General features: G+C 39.3%; 1 protein-coding gene across 9 annotated transcripts in view; it reads left to right on the forward strand.

Moving 5' to 3' along the window:
- LDB2 (LIM domain binding 2) overlaps positions 1 to 12,196 on the forward strand; it is a 220,766-nt gene that overhangs the window by 33,903 nt on the left and 174,667 nt on the right. The gene's annotated exons all lie outside the window — the stretch shown is intronic.

Genomic DNA, 12,196 nt, shown 5'->3' on the forward strand with positions numbered 1-12,196 from the left:
CAAAAATAGCTTGTATCTTTGTGATAGTTGTGTCCTGGTTTATATTGCCTGATTTCTTTTCATGACCATAAGTGTTTGAGCTCACCAACAAGTATTTCTAGGAAGGAGCTCCTTTCAGCTGATTTGGGGAGGTTACTTTCCTTGACCTAGGGATGATGTTCTTCCTTTCTACATGTATTTCTTTCTTAGAGGAAGTGGCCTCCTCTGCTGGTCATTTTATTTCTTCTTCAAATGTGTGAGAGAGAGAACTAACACCCCCATTTCCTTTTTTTTTTTTTTTTTTTTTTAATCCCCAAAAATGAGCTTCAGCTGTTTATTTTGGCAAATGATTTCTGAGAAAGGATCCGTGAGAACAATTGTTGCTATTATATTAGCTTCATCTAACTTATTTCTAGCACCACCCCCAAGTCACCTCCTCTCCCCGCTTTTCCTCCTCTTGACTGCTCCCACTCTGGTTTTCTGTGATTTTTTGTTGTTGTTGTTTTTGCGTGTTTATATCTTTTTGTTGTCTTTTCAGTTATGATTTTTCATCCATCAACTCACTTTTCTAAGCCAAGTCAGAAAAACTGCAATAGTTTGCACCTACACTTACACGCAGATTTAAATCTGCAAGCTCTTCTGACTGTAATTTGTGTTCTAGTTCTCACCTTTCTTTCCCTCTGTATGAACAGCCTGTGTCTTTCCAAATTCCAATTTTGGGAGACTTCTCCTCCCCCCTCCCTGTTTAATTCCTAGGAGGAATAAAATCCTGGCTCCACTGTATGCTCTTTGCTACAGAGCAGTGCCCACACTTTTCATCTCTGTGACTCACAGAGTACAAAATTAGTGCCTGTGAAGCTCAAGGAGCAGGGAGAAGCTGCAGTTCCCAAGAAACACTGTTAGCAGGCTTAAGCTGCTTCTGTCACTGAAGATGGTGACTTTTTCTTCTTTGGGCTTATCCCTGTTGCCCACCATCCCTTTCTTTCCTTATGCTAGAAAAAGCATTTGTGTAACTTTCCCAGATCAGGGAAATATTTCAGATAAGCAACCGGGGAAAACAGAAGGCTAATTTGATATTTTTTGTGTCAATGCAAAGATATTTCAGATTTACATTTTTCCTTTTTTTTTTAAGGAGCTTTCATTAATTGTTTTTCATTTTTATTTTCATGGATTCTGTGGTGATAGAGACTGCTTAAACACTCTGTTCACTGCCAGAGAAAACGTGCAAAATTTTACATTATAAATCTGTTCAGGTTTTCCTGTGGTAGCCAGAGACCTGACAAAACTATAGATTCCCTGGAATTTCCCAGGTCTCCAAAGAAATCTCACATCAGCTACAAATTTATAAAAAAAGAAAAAAAAAAAGTTGTGTTGGTTTTACCACACCATTTAAGAAACAAAAGGTAGTATCACACAGAAGGTTTTCCAGTTGGAAACTATTTCAGTCTTAAGTGGAAGATGAGAAACTTGGTGTACTCAGAGCATTATATCAGCAATTGTAGCTAACAATGTAGTTTTAAAAATATTTCAAAGCCCAGGATAAAAGTTACTATGGTTGTTTGTATCTAAATCGAAATTAGTCTCTATTTGAGAAAACTTCCAAAACTGTTTCCTAATAATTGCGTATCTGATGTTATTTCATGCATCAAATGTTTGTCATCCAGAAAATAGATGCTTTACAGTTGGTACAACTTAAAATATTTCAGTCCAGAGAGTTAAATTTTCAGATTTTGATTAAGCAATATATATACACACATTTGCATGTATGTATATATTTGTATATGTATACACTCTTTAATAAATATGGCTAACAATATGTTTTTCTGCTAAAAAACCACCCAGTAGAGCAGGGTGTTAGTAGTCTGTAATAATCTAAAATAGATCATCCAAGAAAGCTGAGGTGACCATGTTTCATTCAAAGCTGCCTAACTCTGCCCATTTCAGAATTATGACATAATAGATATTTATAGCTGTCAGCAAGTTTTTTTAATTCAACCAGATTTTAAAACATTTGAAACAGCACATAATATTCTTTTCTGTTTAGGGACGCTTTCCTGTGAATTTAAGTCTGCTCCTACATGCTAATGCAAGAGCTAGTTATAGTTTAGTTGAATTTTAACAAGTGTATGGATGCCATGTGTCTATGAAATAAAATTCAGTGTAACTTTCCAGGGTACTTGCTCTGCCAAGAAATATGTAATTTCCCATGCTGACTGTATTTAATTGTTGGAGGATATCTTGTGGTTTCTAGTGTTAAAGATGGAAAAATATGCCAAAATTGGTCAGGCTAGGTAATATTATTTTGAGCTCAGTCCTACATAGCAGTGAATATCTCCATCACTCCTTCTTCCTTGTGGAAGGAAGACAGCCAGCAGGGAAGTACAGGGATGCCCATTTTTCTTGTGTCCCACTTGGGACTGCAGTTGCGGATCCAGAGCAAATGGATCACTCCTTAGCCCCAGCTGGAGGTTATGCCCGTTTAACTCCATGTTTGCTCTCTAACCCCTCTCTGAGAAACCATTGCCTCTTATGAAAAGGACGGCTTTTAGTTTTAACTGGAATCAGTTCACGGAAATGGGTTAGAAAGTGAACAAACAGCTCAGCTGGCTGCAATGACTGGGCAGTGTCTCTGCAGCACAAGTGGGGAGAGAGGGATCTGAGTGCAGACTGGGGAGCACTGTGAAGGAATGAGGGAGGGCTGAACGACAGTGCTGACTGAGGTCTGCTGCTGGCTGGCCTGTTTCATCAATGGCCTCATAAGCTTCTGGTTCTAGTCAAGGTTGTCTCCCTCCAGCTGTGCCTGCTCTTGTAGTTGCAATAGCATGTGTCGAATCCCTACATGAATTGTTTTGCCTTACTAAAGAAACAGAAAGCTGCCACAGCAAACCAACAAATCCCTGCAGTGTTTTGTCAGTTGAGTGATCTGACCTGGCCAATAGAGGAGTCAGATGAACCCAAACGTAGGAGGTGGAAGGCCTGCAGAGCCACAAGAGAAAGGGAAGGAGGCTGAAAGGCTGCTCATTTTGGCACAAGGTGCTGTTGGACAGGCTCAGCTGAGCTGCTTAACCACACTGTCACAACAGGATTTACAGTAGTCAGGACACTGTGTGGGGAACCTCCAACCCTAGTCACTTTATTAAGACAGGAGGAAGGCCAGGAGTATTCTTTTGGTCTGCAGGCAAACATTTATTTCATTGGGGCTCTTGGCTCAAATGCTTCCTGGAGCAGCCATTTATCCCTTTCTGGCCCAAAATTACTTCCTTGCTTGAGGTGCTGGTGATGAAGATATTCCTCAGCTCTTTTTCTTACAGTGAACAAATGGGCCCAGAGAGCTACATCTATGTTTAGTAGGAAGGATGGGGTTGGACAAGAGACTCTAGACCACAGGTTAGGGAATAGGTCACTCACCTGGAAGTAGGGAATTCTGGGATCCAACCCTGTTCCCAAAACACTGGCCACAGTTCTGATTATGTGCAGAAGAGGAGACTTCTGCAAACATGAGGAGTGGGATTCACCCAACCAAATGTGGATGGTCACATTTCTAGAGTCACATTTCTAGATTCCATGTATGATCAGTGGAGAGAAACATATTTGCATAGAAAACAACTTGTCTCCTTCCAATGTGGACACTTAAAAAATAGACCCAATGAATTGCAGCTTCAGAGCATCTCTTTCTCTCAAACTACAAGGAATTTAGAAAAGTAGATGACTACATCAGAAAGCTTGGTTGATATAAATATTACAAAAGGTAAATGAGGAGTTCAGGAGTATTTTGAGAACAACACTTTAAAATTCTGTTGCCTGAATTTTCCTATAAGCATCAAAATAATTTAGTAGATCTGGGTCATGATACCTTATAGGACAGGACCTTTGTTTCCCAGAGTATAATGACTTTCATCCAAAAGTCTTAAAAGCGTATACATATCCATATAACAGGTATGGTTGCGATCCAAAAGGGTTGATGTCAGGGATTGTGGAAGAAACAGGTGAAAAGAACAGTAATTAATTAAACCTCAACCATTAATTTTCCCTGTATTTGAGTCTTAGTTTTGGGAAAGAATAACAGAAAAGTTATATTTGTTATTGGAAGTTGTTCCTTCATAGGAGCTCTGATTTCGCTATTTTTTTATTTTCTAAGCTTCACACAGTGGTTTGATTCTGATTTAGTTAATGTTCAACCTATTCAGAAGGGTAAAATTACTGGGGTGAGCTTTATTGCTGTAATGGAGGTCTTGAGAAATTTAAATTGAGAAGTATTCTAATGCATCTCTGTAGAATATTATCTACCTCACTTCTGAATGCTTTGCTACCATGTGCAGAACATGGCACATAAGTGGCTTTCGGGGCTCGATGCACTTATGCGAGTGTTTTTCCTTGCTGCTTCCTAACATAACAAAAAGACACTTGAAGCCTGTTCTTGGGGCTTATTTTTATTGCCAATTTAAATGTAAAGAGACTAAAGTCCTCCACAATGCCTATAGGCTTTTTTTTCAACTGTAGGCATTGTGAAGGTTTGTAAAAGTGTATTGTTGAAGATAGAGCCAAGATTAAATTAAACAAAATATTTTTGCAATGTGTTGCAGGTAAAAATTGTTTATAAGTTTACATTAGCTGGTCAGGGAACATAAACTTTATTCTGTGCTTTCCCCAGATGATTCTACAGTGCAAATGTTGAACTGCATCTAACGAATTATCTAAGGAATATGCTCTGTGAACAGTTGCAAACATTATATGCTAAGATGTGTTCAATACATTGTTCACTGAGCAACTCTGAAGAGTAATAGTAATAATAATAATAGGAACCTATTTGCAGACAGTTGCAAGCAGGAGAAATGGCTAAATGCTTCAGTTAAATTATTCCTTATTTGCCTTGTCATACTATGTGGTAACAGTTAATAATATAATGCATTTTAGTAATGGGTTGGGTTTTTTTTCCTCTACTACTTCCTCTGGCCAGATTATTCTCTTCCATTAGCCTATTCTCCGCGGTTTATTTGTTTGCGAAGTCCATCCACTGATTGTAGGCTGAATTCAAACTTGGCTTTCCTACTATGTCCAAGTGATGAAGTAATGTCTTTTTGTGGACACTTTTCCAGCAGATCTACTAGTGGAGGGTTTTACTGATATTTTATTGAAATTCTTCCTGTAGGCTTGGTAATAGCAGTGCCGAGTATCAAAGCCAAAGATGGATATGGACCTTGGACCTCCTTTAGATGTATTTCAGAGACTTTCTAACACCATGTTCTGATCTTTAATACTATAAGATACTTTAACAAATATAATGATTGAGGCTTTCAAACAATCAGACTTAAGATAGTGTTAAGTCAGTCTAAAATTACATCACTTTTGAAGTTCAAATATGAGACTTTACACCTCACTAAGCTTTCCTATTTGTATTTAACTCATCTATTACTTTCTGCAGAGAAAGTATTTCAGCTTGTATAAAAAACTGTCTTCTCTTAGCTGTTTGTAACAAGCTGATTAATGTAAAAATGTTATAAATAATGTGGTATTCAGTTGTTTTGGTTTTTTTTAAACTAAATCAGTTAATGTCAGATTTTATAAAAATGCTAACAACACAAAGTGTATTCAGATACATCTATCTAAAAGCAGAGGAACATTGTGCATTAGAGTGAAGCAAGAGGAATTTCAGTGTATGCGGTGGATATTGCCACTTGCATAACAATTCACCTCTCTCTGTTACTAGCGAATATTCATATTCCTATAGTAGGGCTCTTTGTATTTACTGTTCTGCTGAAGTATGAGATGGCATCCAAGCCCTCTAGTGTTTTATTGCAGTAGACATGTCATTTGAAATGCTATTCTAAGCCTTCCTAAATAGAACAAGCTAGGGTGAACAATACTCTTGTATACCTCTCCTAAAATTCCTTAGAATATAAATTTAGTGTGATATTGACCTCTTTATAACTGCCTCATTTTGTAAAATCCCTTACACTGGCTTGGTTTGGAATAAGAGCAAAGGTGGGGAGAAGGAAGAGAGAGTGGTTCTCTGGACCCCGTATTTGTAGCCCAGAAAAAAACCTCCATGAATCACCTGCACTGGAAGAAATAGATTTAGTATGAAAGCATGCAGGAGAGAACTGTTGCACAGAAAACAAATCATATAAGTTATACATGAAGCCATGCAAGGATTCTGTTTTCTGTAAAGCTGGAGTACAAACTTTCCAATAGCCATCACTACCTGTCTGTACAAACTCAGCCTGTTAACTGTGAACTATAGACTGCTTAAAAATAAGTAATCAGCGTGATTCCTGGCAATCTTCCCTTCTCTGACTACTCCTGCCTTCATCGCTGTTCCCTTACTTTTTATACCATCCTTCCTACCTGTGCTCCCCCTCAGGCCTTTTCTTGCCACTCTTACCTCAATTTTTCATGTGCTGCATCTTTTCCAGGAAAGCAACAGCCCCCAGTACCAACAGTACCTCGGGGTACTGGTTGTTCACCTTCCTTTCCTCACTCCTCCCTGCTGCCTTTCCTCTCTGTCAGCTCATTACCTTGGCAGGTTAAGTAACACCCAAGAGTTGCATTCAAATTTAACACTGTTTATTTATATCTTCATTGGCTACTTTTCGCTAAGGAAGTCTCACCAGACTGATCTGGACCCAAACCAGGACAACACTAGGTCTTCTCCCTGGCTTTGAGGGAGCTGTTCTCACTCTCGGACAGAGTGGCTGTTCTCTGAGCAGTCTGCAGTGCAGCCAAGTTTCATGCAAAGCCTGAAATCTGGACTATCTGGACGCAAACATGAGATGAGTTTACAGCACGGCCTCAGATTTAATGTTTCAAAACAGGTGTAAATAACTTCTGTCTTGAAAGGGATTCAAACCACCTACATAGCCACCCTTATCAGTTAATTTGCTCTCATGCAGTTAACTTGTACAATGTTTGTGTGCAAATAGTGCTTTAAAGTGATCAGGCAACATAATTAAGAAAACTCTGCTTTAGAAGCACCAAGTGAGTTTCCTCTTAATCTTGGTGGGAAAAGAGGAAACAGCCTCTGTAGGACTCCTGTAGCTGCTCTTCAGTGCCTCTCTAATCAAGGTGCTTCTCTTCAGATCACAGTTGATGCTTTGGGAAACCGTCATCAGCCTCCAGTGCACTGGAGGACTGGAATTCAAACATGGAAATAACAACTTGCTGTTCTGGTGGATCGTTTTGTGCTGTGCTGACAGCACACCTGCAGGAGTGGGGCTGGTGAACGTACCAAATTGGAGAAGGGTGCTGGAAAGTTTGTTTTTAGCAGTGCCAGGAAGGGCTGAACCTTTGATGTGTTTGATCAGGAGGTGCTCCATCCCTGGCAGCAGCTCTGCAGTCTAGCCAGTCCAGCTTCAATGATGCAGCCGTGCAAACTGCAGAGGGCTTTACTGCGTGCCATGGGACAGGGATTCGAAGGCTGCAGACAGACAGACCCCACCAGGCAGTGGAAGGTAAATACTTGGCTGCTTTTATTCACTGCCTTTATTAGATATTTTCCCAAATACACGAAGACAGAGGTTTCGTCTCAAATCATGTGGTGACTTTTGTGCACAATCTGTATTCAGTGTGTCTTCTGTATCTGTATTCTCTAGAAATATGCCATTACAGGTAAGCCATATTTATTCAGGTGGTTATCCAGTGCCTGTTCCCTAATGAAAACCTCATTGCCACAGGTTTCTGTCAGAGCAGGAGCCATTCAGAGCAGCAGATAGGAACTGCTCATAGGGTGTCTCATTCCAGTTAGATTTCTTTGGCTTTTGTGTATTGTAACTGTGATCCTGTTGGGTGTCCTTTTTTGCTAGTATATGGGGCTTAGAGTACTGATTTTATTTAGTGATTATTGCTATCAATAAAGATAGTTTTAATCATTCTCTTCCTAAAATATTTCTGTTTTTCACCATGACAGGGTTATCTTTACTATTTGATTTTATTACAGCTTGTTAAGTCGAATCTGACTTTTGTTACTTTATTACAATACTCAGCAGCCAGTATATTCTATAAATATAAATGACTTATGACTTGAAACACTTGAGTGGGACATTATAACTTGTCATTTTGTATTTTGGAAAACAGATTTTCATTATTTTGTCAGGCAAACTTCAGGCTAAAGTGCCCCTACCAGTAAATGAACAGTGTGACTTACCTTGGCTGGGAGATCTAAAGTAATTTGAGTGAGCCAACGGCAATGCTTGCTTTACGTGTCTTGCACAGGCAATACTTCCGTCAAAAATAATGATTCTTAGAACTACCTTTTCATGGGAGTTTTTCCTTTCCCTCAACACATCAGCAGAGACAAGAACTCATTTTACAGACATATATGTGTGTGTAGATATGACGTAAAGATGGGGTATATTTCAGACAGCACCAGCTGCCTCTGATGCAAGAGGAGGGGAATGTAATTACTTCTGAGGAAGTCTGTACATATTTGCCAGAATTTATAAATGTTTACAAGTAACTGGTCTTCACATAAGCAGGGCCCTCAGGGAGTGCTAGGCCCCCATCTGCTGGAGAGTTTTATGTCAATTCTGGTGATTTTTAGGTTATTTTCCCGGAATTTTTTTTCTAAGAATTATCATCACTTGGCTTTCTTACTTAAATGCTGATAGTGCCTGGAGAGGCAAAGGCCTTATTGTTCAGAGTAGTCTACATACATATGGTGAGAGACAGTTCCTCTCCCAACAAGTTTTCTATCTCAATAAACAAGGTTAACAGGGCTGGGAAGAAGCAGTAACTCCCCACTTCACGGGGGAAGCACCAGAAAGTGAGAGGAGCTGAGCACTGAGCCCCAATCCTGACAGGCACCAAAACGTTTGCTCCTGGCAGGGCCAGAGGGTTTTGGAAAATATTTTCAAGTTGAAAACAGTTGGAAACGTACTTCAAGAAAAATAAACATTGCAATCTGCTTGGGTAGCTAAGGAAGAATGGTACAGAACTTGGCATCCCAGAGGTTATGGGGATTAACGGCTTTCCGCTACTTTTAAGCCCTTCTGGGGGTTTTCTGTGGCCTCCGAGTACCTTTGGTAGCTTAGTTTGCAGCTTTTCTGTGTTGTAATGCTGCCTAGAGCTGTGCCTTTGTCTGGAGTCTCTCTGCTGTACTTACACAGCAAACATGTGACCAAACTCTGAGTGTGAAATGATCCGTTTCAGGAGGTTTTGAGGAGCCTGAGCAGGTAACTGAGGTGTCCGCCTCGGTGTTTACACAGAGGGCTTGCCTGAGGAGCTTTTTGCATGGCTGGCAGTGAAACAAATGGGGTCTCTTTCCAGGATGCAGCTTGTCTTCTATGTGCTGTTAGCTGGAACGTAGGAGGATGACATAGAAGAACGTAACCAAGACACTGAGAACAGTCAGGCTTGAATAGAAATTCCTTCCTTTGGCTCGTCTCTCCCCCAGCATGGCCACTACAGAAAGCAGGAGTGAGAGTGCTGCTGGGACCAGCCTTACAGCTCTTGCCAGCCACCTCAGGGCAGTGTGTTCCAGTGGCTGGAGTAAGATTAATTGCAAGGTTGAATTTCACACATATCTTTAAGGGCGCCTCTAATTATGAATGCATTACAGATTACAGTTAAAAATTGTTAAAAACGTGAAAAAAGAAATTGACGCTTGAAATTGTAACTTGGGAATGTTTAAAAGCAGACATTTGTCATCAACAGGGATGGTAGAGGGGGAGGAGGTAGATCTTACATTATCCATTTTCTCCCAGGTAAGAATAGGAGTGGATGAAGAGTGAAGGTCTCTGGTTATGTAGAGGAAAAGCCTTTCTGTCCAGTGGAGACAGCATTCCCAAGGAAAAACATTCAAGTTTTGGGATTCTTTGGGAAATTTGCTGTTTGTCATCTATGAGACCTAAGAAAGAGCTCGCAGTCCTGCCCAAAGAAACTAGCCTGAAGCTGAGCCCAGGTTGTGCCAGCTAAGAGTGGTTACACTTCATCACACAGTGTAGTTTGAAGAGACCAGTTTATAATATTGGGCTGATTTGCAGGAGAAACAAATCATATTTAGGTAGAATCCTATTTATTGCTGCAAATTACAATCACTTTGAAAGTGGGTGGATTTACCTGTTTCTTCTGAAGTCCTGTTTTCATTCTGTGACCTGATGTGGTGTAAAAAGGATCAAATCATCTTTATATAAAAAGAAAAAGAAAAGAGAGAAAGTGTACTCGAACCATAAAAAGGTGTTTGGTTTCTTCAAAAGAAGAAAGGCAGTCTTGCCATAAATTTGGTAAACTTTATTTTTAGTGCTTATGCCCACAGATTTAGCTTGAAACAGAAATGTGCTATGTTTAAATACCCAGAAGGAGTCTGGAAGAAAGATTTGTCCTGATAACTTGTCATTTACCAAAATGGGTAGTGATAATTGGACACAGGAGACACTTGCAGATCAGCTTTTAGTGACAGTGCTGATAGTTACTGAAAACATAAAATATCTCATGGTGGAGCTTCATTGCCTTCTCTCTCATCAGCCAGAGCAATGTCCCCAGCAAACACCATATGCACCATTGCCAAATATATTTTATAAAGATATTCTCGGTTCAATACCTTTCCCGTTCTTAAAAATATTCTACAACTGTGCATATTAAAATTTACTGAAGATTAATGAAATTGGAGAATTGTAAGATAGGGATGGATAAACCCATCCTTCTGAGGTTGCCTTTGGCTCTGGTGGCTCTCGCCTGGAGTGAAGCAGGCATATTAGTTACCTGTGAGGTTTAAACCTATTTTCCAAACCTTGCTGCCCTTGATCAGCATTATATTACTAACCTTTTAGCCACCCCGTTGGTATTGTGCAATAGGACTGAATGTCGCTCTGGTGGAATGGAACAAAGAAGAAAATTACTTCTTTGAAGAGTAAAATATCACAATTAACTGAGAATCCAGGTGTCAAAGAGCCTCCCAGTCTTTCTTAATTAGAACATTTTCTTTTGCATTGCTTTTAAGTATCATTTATTGCAACTTTTTATTTAGTTTATGCTTTTTAAAAAATGTGGTGTTTTTGTAGGGTACTGTACATAACTATGATATAATTGCAGAAGTCTCAGCAAGAGGTCATATATCATTCTGACTTCTCCAGCTACCCTTCTGCCTGTCAAGTAGCTTATAAGAACTGGTGGGTTTTTTTACTGCATTTTACATACCTGAATGCCACACCTTAGATGCAGGGTGCTTATCTCCTTGCTCTGTATTGCCTTTCCTGCTTCTTGCATAGGATACACAATACTGCCTGCAGTGGGTGCTTATATTGTGTAGTTGTAACATTTGGCTGTCTAAGGAGAGGCTGAAAATGATATTCAGATGAAGCTAAATTGCCAGCTAAATATGGAATTGAGCAGTAGATGGTGAGGTCCCATGTGGTATTTTATTATCAATCTGATTGTAAAGAACAATACCAATAATTAGTCAGCCTTCTAACCCCGCAAAACAGAACCCTTTAGTTGTATTACCCTTCACAGTACACTTTATTAATAACTTCCTATTTTACTCAAGTATTATGATGTAAGAAGGATTTCTGGATCTTAATGAAGTTCTCATCCATTATATGAATTAAATAATACAATTGCACTGAACAGGTTAAAATTTATTTATTCAGATATAAATCAGTGATTGGTAGGTTAGTGTGTGTGTGATTGAAAAGGCATCTTTTTGTTTCTGAAATAAAACCCTGGTTTAAGGGATGCTGAACAGACTTAAGAACTTCCTTTGCTGCTCTTCTGCTGATGTTGTTACCCTAGATATAAGATATTCAGGCTGTATGTTATATTCATATCCACTGCTTCTAAGACACATGACCTGAATGTGGCAGAAAGATAATTTTATAATATAATGGTAAGAATTTAGAAGGATAAGAAATGAGGCCAGTAGCTAGCCTATAATGAAGGTTTTTTTTGAGGAAAGGATCCCAGTACAGCAGAGCTATTAAGAACTGCCAAAGTAAATGGGATTTAGGCATATATGCAAAAAGTTAAACACATACCTCAGTGTTATTAATCAGGATCAGAAAGTTTATTAAGATTTGTAATTGAGTCAAGACAAATTGTTTGAGTACATTTTCCTTGACTTGTTGTGGCTTCAGTAAATTGTGTTTGCAATCACATCGTTTTACCTAAAAGTTATTGGGAATAAAAGCTCAGAGGGAGTTCAGTAACACAGACTGGCTCAGGTTCTCAAGAGAGCACAAGGACTAAATACGTTTATAGATTTGATTTTAGAGAATTTAGCTAAAAA

Source organism: Lepidothrix coronata, unplaced genomic scaffold, assembly GCF_001604755.1.
Source record: "Lepidothrix coronata isolate B3197 unplaced genomic scaffold, Lepidothrix_coronata-1.0 Scaffold0, whole genome shotgun sequence".
NCBI classification, from domain to species: Eukaryota; Metazoa; Chordata; class Aves; order Passeriformes; family Pipridae; genus Lepidothrix; species Lepidothrix coronata.